Below are 9,934 nucleotides of genomic sequence, written 5' to 3'. Positions count from 1 at the left end.
TTTGCACCAATAATTGTTATAGAATCATTATTCAACTTTCCTTTTATTGTATTGAGCACAGAGTAACTAGCTCCTGTATCCACTAAAAATTCTACCTCCTCATTTACCTCTCATTTCCCAGCTTCGCTGTAAGCAGAGGTTGTGCTAGGGAAGAATCCTCTGGTCTCCCACAGTCATCATGGGTGATGGCCATGAGAGGCTTTTATGTTCCAACTGTGGACAATCCTTTTTCCAATGCCCTTCTTTATTACAGTATGTACATTTGATCAATACCTAGTCTCCCAAGGGGAAGATTCAAGGTGACCCCTTCCTTTCCCCAGGGGCATCATTCCTTTGGAAATCCTTCTATAATTGCAACCTTCTGAGGATTTTTGGAGGGTTTTTTGAGTATTAGAAGGTGATTCCAGCCACTGACTACCAATCATAAAAGTCTGCTACTGAAAATGAAACTTTTAGCATCTACCATCCAAGGGAGTCAGCTACTATCATATCTCTTGAGTTTAGCTCTAGTTCTCCCTGTAACAAGGCTAAAAACCTCTGCTCTTGGATACATTCTCCTTATCTCCTCTATCTTCTCATCTATATGTGCTAAATCTGCCTCTTTGTGCACCAGCTCCTTTGTGATATCAGTCTTGGCAGCCTGGTTATCTGTTCTCCTCTCTAAGCTGTGATTAGGACTGACCATAAGATCTAAATCATCCTCCTTACTGTGGAGATGTTTACAACAAATTTGTTATATGCTGCACGTAGAACAACAACATTTTAATGATTTTCCTTGACTCTCCCTTTCAAGACCCAGCACAAAAGAGTCTGAGGGAGTTGAATTCAAGCCACAAATTTTCTGCCGTTTCATCTGATTCCAGAAAGTGAAGAATATATCAGCATACATAACCTCATCCCATTTCTGTTCCCATCTTAAGAACAATATTAACTGTAACATTGTTCAAGGTTCCATTTTGTGGCCACTTTTTTCCCAGAGCATAGTTTGTACAATGGCCACCATTGATTACAAAGCTAAACTGAATTCTCCCTGGTAGACGTTTCCCCAGGGGACCGACATTTCTCCAATGTCAAAAATGCAATCAAGTGTGTCAGAATGCCCCCTTTAGGCTGTCCACTACCCACTTTCGAATAGTAGACACATAATGTTACAGTCCAGGAACAAATACAAACACAAAACTATTATCAGTTGAAAAAAAAACAAGTCAGATACCAAATTTCAGAGTACCAAATAACCCTCACACTGTGCTGGAAGACCAGCACATCTTATATGGACAGGATTCCCAAAAGAATGCCTTATTATTGAATGGGATCTTACCCATGTCCCAGACTGATCGGAGGTTCTTCTCCTGGTGCCAGCATGAAGATTCAGAGACCCCTCAGATCCACAGAAGATCAGGGGAAGTTTCTCATCTGAAGTTACCAAAAATATCAAAGTCAGCTAGTCTCTCATTTTTTTTAACAAAAAATGAAAGCTGAAAAATTAAATCCATATGACAATCTTGAGACTTATACAGAGTTTCTAGAAAATTAGAGAATGAAGAACAAAATCCAAGAAATTACCCTATTTCTTAAACACTCAATAGTTAACAAAACATGATTTAGGAATTGAGACAGTGGGGACGTACAGAGTCAAAGAATATTACTAAAGACACCACTGATCTGCTGTTTCTCTTACAAGGTCTCAGGCAGGTATTTTGGATAACCAAATGTATCAGTAATGAGTACCCCAATAAAACCCCAAGAAGTGGGAGCATCCAGAGGACAGCATAGGTGCAGTACAAACAGCAGCAGCCCTAAGTGACAATGAAACCTGTAAGCATGCTGATGGGGAAAGGGTTGGTGTCACATAGCCCTCTTCTCTCTTCCAGTTGTGTACAGTTGGTGCACTAGCAACAGCTCTGCCACATTTCTGACCCTCTAGGAGCTACATTAGCTCACCAAGCCACATCTCAGTTATTTGTTCTCTAAAAATCTCACAATTCCCAGGAACAAGAGAACAAAAGATCTGAAATTGGACAAAAGGTCTTTCCAGCATATCCATTCTGTCTTCACAGATGGTCATACATGACTGCCTAGGGAGAAAATACCTGAAATTCAGATAAAGAGTGGCATTCAGACCACAGATTTATTTTAAGAAAGGCAACATCATTTATCCTCCATTATTTCAGCTAAGCCAATGGATTTGCTTTTAATTCTCCCACTTCTCCTCCCCACAGAAATAAACTTTCCTATTACACAAAATAAAAAAAAGTCTCCCAAAATTATAGTACTTTTAAGTGTGCCAGTTCAAAAGTAAACCAGCAGGACAAACGAATCCCACACAAACACCTTGAGAGAGATTTCAGGTTGGAGTTACAATTTAATAGAAAGGTAACAATAAATGCAGTGATACAGAAACACTGGCTTAAACACACCAAGTCAGAGTACAACCTGGCACCCTGTTAGCAGTCAACCACCTGCTTAAGCAATTGTTGAAGTGAAGGTTGCAGGCTTGTTGAAAGTGGTGGTTCTGTGGAAAGCCTGGTCCTCCTGTGGAAGTTCAGGTCCTCCTTTGGGTCCACGGAGGGTGGTGGTGTCCCAAACCCACAAAACTCAAGAGTATATGCAGTAGAGCTCAGATGGTACCTGCCCCAGGAGGAGGGAGTTCACAATGGAGTGATGTGGTCCTGTGAGTTGTGGGGTATTTTTGGAGTGTCTTGAGGGTAGTTTCAGCAGCCTATTCTGCTGGTGTCTGCTCTGTTCATTATGGCCCATTAGCAGAGGTGACCCCATCAGGATGGCTGCTGCTGCTGCTTTCCCCGCAGGAGCTATCATGGGAGGAGTCACAAAGACACAAGAGTCTTCTCAGGGTTTGCCTCTTCTCATCTAACATCCAGCTTGTAGCCTGAGGGATCGGGTGTGCACGGGGCAGCTGCTGTGAATGACCCGTCATTAACAGTGCATCGGAAATTATGTAGATCAGAGTAGAATACACAGTCTGGTTACACCCATATTGGCACCACTAAGGAGGCCATCCATAGATATTCTGGATACTGAAAAATATGTGGAGCAATCAGCAAGATTGCACACGTGCAGCATCGTGCTTTTCAAAGAAAACAAAAGGAAACAGTAAACAGAAGTGGCCTGCCAAACAAAGCTGTGGACCAAGTAGCTATGCGTGATCTGTATCACCAGAGCTGCTTATCACTGTCATCACTACAAAGCCAGCTCCAGACAAGAAGAGCATGCTGGAAAAACAGAAGTTCTTGCAGAAATTTCAGCCTACATAGTAAAGATTAGAGCTTCGGCAGTTTAGAAAATGTTCCTGAATTTTCTATAGAGTGTCTTGTATCATAGCTTGGTCTTATCTTGATAAAATAACCTACTTACTCTTTTTCCCCATCCAGTGCTTCCTGCCTTCTCTTACGACTACAAGTTCTTTAGGAAAATGTGGGTGACATTTGTTGCAATCATTCAAGGGCTTAAGGTTCTTGCAAAAGATCTGGTTTTATTTCTATTTGGTTTTAATTAGCTGTGCACAACAACAAAGAGAACTTTACAGCCCCCAGTCCACAACCTCTGTCTGGCAACTTCAGCCTTTAATAGTACAGTCCACACTGCCACAGCATTCTCTCAAAGCTAAGAAAGTAACATTTTAAAATATACACAATAAAAATACTTACATCAACCTCATTAGCAGAGAAACTCTTCTCTCTGTAACAGTTCTGGTCAGTCATGTTTACAGTATGGTACACACTTAGCACCATCTGTGAACTAGCTTATCTGAGAACAACATATCTGTGACAAACCAAGGCCATTTTAAGATGAGCATGTTAATTACTGGTGACTAAAAAGTGTCAACCAAGTCAGAGTTTATTTTCCTCTTGTCATGGTTTAGGAACGGTACACCCAAGTTAGTACTACAAACAAAACCATCCTGCTGCTCACTCCCCTCTCTTCTCCCCCTCCCCACTGCGGGTGGCTGGAGAGAAGAATTGGACTTACAAAAGTTAAAGATCATGTGTTGAGATAGGAACTATTTACTGGAAACGACAACAAAACAAACAAACAGCAGCAATACCAAGAAAGAAAGTGTACAAAAGAGAGATGAGATTTTTGATTCACATGCAAAAAAAAAAAAAAGCTCACCACTGAGCCCGAAACAACAAACAATGCCCGACAGTTCTCCCTCCTGCCCTGCCACCCTGTTTTGTAGAGGGGACAGAACACCCTTCTCTCAGAAGTGAGAGTCCCCTTCCCTTTGCTCCTCACAGTGGTGTGAGGTAATAGAGAATAACCTCCACATCCTAGCCACATCCCTCAGCAATTCTCCTCCTCTGACTACTGAATCAGAATGCCTGCAGTGAAATGGATTGGGAAACCCATCTGAGATTAAATTAACTCAGCAAAGTAAAAGAGAGAAAGAGAGAAAGAAAGAACAGCTTTAACACCTTTAGGAAGAGCAAGAGAAACACCAAGGAAGAAAGCACAGGCTGGTTTGGAGTGTTCTTGCAAGACTGTCAGTCCATGCTGGCTTACTCTATTTGTGAAATCTTGGAATTGAGATATGAAATACGACATGTTTCATGTCATATTAAATCCACTTTAACTGTGGTATGCCCCCAAGTAGGGCAGTGCTATACTGTTTGCTTACATTTCTCCCTTTTCTTTTGCTGGATCTTGACGATGTGTGGCTATAACATACAGCATCTTTAGGAAGGCCAAAGCCCACCTGGAGTTGAGTCTGGCAAAGGATAAGAAGGGCTTCTAGAAATGTATCAGCAGCAAAAGGAAAATGTAGGGCCACTGATAAATCAGGTGGGCATCCTGGTAACAGAAAACACAGAGAAGACAAAATTATGAGGGGTTTTCTTTGCCCCAGTCTTTACTGCTGAGGATAGCTTTCAAGAGTCCTAGACTTTGGATGTAAGAGAAGAGGGCTACAGAAAGGAAGACTTCCCCTTGGTCACAGAGGTCAGCTTAGAGACCGGCTACACAGATTAAACACAGTAAATCCACAGGCCCTGTTGGGATGCACCCATGGTGCTCAGTAAACTGGAAGATGATGTTGGTCTGCTACTCTCAATCATCTTTGAAAAAGAATGGGAGAGGTGCCTGACAATTGTAGGAAGGACAAGGTTACCCCCATCTTCAAAAAAGGCAATAAGGAGAACCTGGGAAACTACTGGCCAGTCAGCTTCACATCCATCTCTGGTGATGGAACAGGGAATACTGGGACTCATCAAGATACATATAGAAGAAAAGAGGGTCAAAGAGGGGAAATCATGCTTGACAAATATGATAGTCTTCTATGATAGCATGGCAGGATGGGTTGACAAGGGGAGAGCATTGGATGTTGGCTACCTTGACTTCAGCAAGGTTTTTGGCACTGAGTCCCATAACATTCTTGTAGATAAGCTTAGGAATTGTGGGCTGGATGAATGGACAGTGAGGTGGATCAAGAGCTGTCTGAATGGCAGAGCTCAGAGGATCATGATCAGCAAAGTGGAATCCAATGTGAGTCAGTGATGTTCCCCAGGGATCAATACCAGGTCCATCTTGCTCATCTTGTTTTCCTGGATGAAGGGATCAAATGCACCCTCAGAAAGTTTGCTGATAATACAAAACTGTGGGGAGTGGCTGGTGCACTTGAAGGCTGTGCTGACATTCAGCAGGACAGGCTGGAGGAATGGGCAGACAGAAACCTAATGAGGGTTAACAAACCTAATGAGGTTCATGCACATGCAGGATCCTACACCTGGGGAGGAAGAGCCCCAAGCACCATTGCAGGTTTTATCTGCTAGAAGGACGAGGGAGTCTTTGTGGATAACAAGTTGATATATGCCAGGAGACTGCCCTTAAGGCCAGGAGAGCAAACCTTATCTTGGGGCTCATCAGGAAGAATGTGACCAGCAGGTCAAGTGACGTGATCCTCCCCCTCTACTTGGCTCCAGGTAAGGAATATTGTGTCCAGCTCTGGCCTCTCAGTACAGGAAAGAAAAGGAGCTAATGGAGACGGTCCAGTGGAGGCCACAAAGATAAGGAGGGGTATGAAGTATCTCTCTTATGAGGAGAGACTGTGGGAGCTGGTCCTCCTTAGTCTTGAGAAAATGAATAGGGGAATCACATAAACAGATACGAGTATCTCACAGGCTGGTGCTGACAGGATGGTGTCAGACTCCTTTTAATGGTGCCCAGTGACAGGACAAGGAGCAACACCCATAAACTAAAATAAAAGAAGTTCCACCTCAGTATGAGGAAGAACATCTCTACATTGAAGGTGGCAGAGCACCAGAACAGACTGCCCAGGGAGGTTGTGGAGTCTGCTTCTAAGGACCCGTGTCCGTCCCACATAGACACATTCCTGTGTGCTTTAGATGACCCTGCCCTGGCAGGGGAGCTGGACTCGATGATCTCCTAAGACCCCCTTTCAACACTAACAATTCTGTGACACCGTGATTTGTCTCACAAACTTCAGGGAAAACTTTTGCCACAAGTACACCGGCTGTCAGCTTTAGGACAGCCTGCCCTGCTTCTCCAGAAAAGGTTCACTTCTAGTTAAATAACTAAGAAACAGAAGTGCAATTACAATTCTGGTGGTTTTTTGTAATCTGGAGTATAACTAACAGTATAACATGCTGAAAGCATGTGCATTTATTCATTTTATCAATTGAGCTTAAAAACCTACCCTTATATTGACTTTAGCTTCCTGAAATATATTTAGGAACCTCAGAGTTTCCCTAAAATGCTAGCAATACTTCTGAGAGCATGTATGTGGTTGAGCAAAGTATTGGGGTTTTTAGCATGTGAAATATATTGCCTGTCTGGGCAAACTCTCAAATATGGTGTGTCTCCTCTTCCAAAAGGGAAGAAAGAGGGCCCCACCTTCCTAATGGTAATGCATTACATTCTATTTCCTACATATTTATTTCTTGGTAAATGAAATCTATACACAAGTGAAGGACATCCACTTTTTCCCCCATTTTCCACTTTTGTCCTCTTAGCCTTCTGATTCCTCAGCCATGCTTTCATGAAAATGGATGGATTAGGGCATATATGCTGGATCCAAAATATTGTGGATGCAAAAGAAAAAATGGTTTGGCTAGTTCAGACTTACTCTGTGGATCCAAATTTGTTCAAAACAAAAGTATTTAAAGGATAACATTGTCCTGGCAGATTTTCTGGCAGATCACATATCACCTGTCCTCCTGCAGTGACCATGAAGCCAGAATAAATACTGTACTGTGTATTCTAGCTGATTTGACAGAAATGCAGTCATACACTCAGGCCTGAGCCAGTCCAAATGTGTACTAGGAGGGGATCTAGTTGTGTACAGCTCTGGTATTCCTGAACCAGAGCAAATAAAACTAACTAAATCCTCTTTTAATCCTCCACCTAAAGCTTCAGGGAATTTTTAGGAGTACAAATCACACAACATGGCTTGTTTTGTCTTTTTTCAGTTATGGGCAGAGTGATTTGTATGAGGTCCTCAAATCTGTCTTCAGTTTTTCTGGGGTCTTCTACTGACAAGCTCCAGGGTTCAGCATAGAGTACTATAGCAAATTCCTGCCTATCCAAACATTTTATTTCCTTGTGCCTACAGTGAGGAGAAGCTTAGCAGAGGAAACCTACAGTTTAATTGTTTGCTTTCAGAGGTTTGGCTTCTCTTCAGTGTAAACAAAACACTTTTTAGGTCATTTGTTGCCAGAAACAATGTCCAAAGTAATTTAATAGATATTCTAATCACCGTCAAATTAATAGTCCAATAATTTCCCATATTGCTTAGCAGTCCCAGAGAAAATGCCCTAAATTAATGGTGCTGTTGTTATTCTCAGTGTCTGGTATGCTCCATATGCATACACTTAAGCACTAAAGCAAATGCTTGCTAAGTCCCAGTTCACACAGCCCATGCTGCTCTGCTGGGCTCTAAATGTGCACTACATGCAATCCTGTGTGTTTCTTTACATTTCTTTTTGTGTAACAGTTTTCATTTTCTCCACTTTACTGGAATACTGACTACCAACCACAAATTTTCAGCAGGGTATGGGGAAATATCTTTAGTGATTTTCAGGTATTTCCTCTGTCTTCTCTGTAGTACCCAGTATTCTGGAATGTTTGAAATTTGGCCTCCTCAGGGGACTCAGAATCTAAAATTTCTAAATCAATCTGAGTCTGCCTCACAAGAAGAAATTGTGAAATTTCCTGGTTTTCTACTTCCTTTCTGAATGCTCTACACCATCCATATATTTTTTTCAACTTCTACTGGGGTATATAATTTTTCAGCTAGAATTAATATTCTCAATATTCAATTCTGCCCTAATTCTAATTCAGAATTATTACACTTATCCATTCCTGAAGATAATGGGAACTTTTGTGTTCTTTGCTGCTTCCTTTATTTTCAATCTAAAGAAAATTGTATCTTCTTTGGTTATCCCCTTTGCTCACAGAATAATTAAGGTGCGAACACTTTCTAAAGTTTGTTCCTTCCACTCAGTTGTTTTCCTAGATTTGTTTTCTTTGTGGTACATCCAGGTCTCAGTTTTCCCCAGAGACAGCAGTTTTTGCATGACATCTGTTTTATTTGGTGCTCAGATTCAATTTAAAGTTCCAAGTGAAGATGGAGGAAAACTCCATCAGAAGGGGCCAGACAAGCAGCCACACTGAGCAATACAAAGGATGGTAAATGTCATCAGCAGAAACAGAAAGGTAAAATAGAATCAAGCTTTATTCTGGCTCAGCCTTGCAAGCCTGCAATTTATGGAGGCTGCGAGGGCACAAAACAACTGCAAACGCATTCCTGAAGCTGGTCTCTCTGCCTGTCTTCTGCAACTGCTCATTTATCCAGGAGAACTGAGGAAGGGTGTCATAAGTAAAGCCAACACCAGTATAAAGCTCTCAGTTTCACAGGTCAGGCTACCCTAAGGGTGCATGTTAGTACAACAGTGGGGAAAGAAGGTTAATATCACACACTAGAAAATATTAACTGAGGGAAACCATACCTTATAGTAGCTCGCATATTCTACATTCAGTCTGATTGTAACCTGACTCTACATCAGTATTCACTACCAAAGGCCACCCTGTTCCATAACTCTGATATCCATGATCACTTGATTATGAAAAAAAAAGATATTCTTTTCAAAGTACATTGTTTCAGTGTAAAGGGCCTACACAGGCACCAATATGTGCCCTATAGGCTAGTAGGGAGCAGGGGCTAAAGGATGTAAAAAGGGATGTGATGACAGGAACGGAACAAGGCAAATCCAGTTGACATTTTGAACATGCTTGTATTTTGATGTATAGTCAGGAAGATTGGATGGGAAATGCCATTAGCATAGGCTTTCTTTCTTTTTCTTATTAATTCACACTAATTCCCATCTCTTGACAGTCTGGATATTTCACCACAGCAGTTTCTTTAGCTTTCTATTATAGAAAGCCAAGAAAGTACAAAAATGCACAAAATAAAGAGATGAAAAATAGTTAGTTGAAAGTTTTCAATCTTTTAAAGAGGGTGGCACCCACTGCATCTTGGGTATTTTATTTTAGCATGCTTTCTTTTATTTTACCCATCTTCAATATAAGAGATGGTCCTAAAACATTAATCTCAAATGTAAATCTTAAATTTCCTAAATTTTGGGGTGTCTGAATCTAAGGATTTGATTCAGACTGGATATAAATATCCTTTGGTATGAATCTTCTATGTTGGAGTATGAGGTGCCTGGAACTAAGCTTAGAGGCATCTCAGTCCAATGTACACACACAGAATGAGAAGAAGACTAGAATTTTAGAAGGAACCCAAATACCATTTAAAAACCACTTTGAATAATGCAACGGTGTGCTGGGTCTGGCTGGGATGGAGTTAAATTTCTTCACAGCAGTAAGCATGCTTTTTGTGACCAAAACACTGCTGTAGACTCACCCACAATTTAGTTACTACAGAGCAGCGCTTGCACAG

The sequence above is a fragment of the Ammospiza caudacuta genome, chromosome Z, assembly GCF_027887145.1.
Source record: "Ammospiza caudacuta isolate bAmmCau1 chromosome Z, bAmmCau1.pri, whole genome shotgun sequence".
In the NCBI taxonomy this organism is placed as follows: Eukaryota; Metazoa; Chordata; class Aves; order Passeriformes; family Passerellidae; genus Ammospiza; species Ammospiza caudacuta.
The sequence above is the reverse complement of the archived record's forward strand: the minus strand, read 5'-3'. Positions refer to the sequence as shown.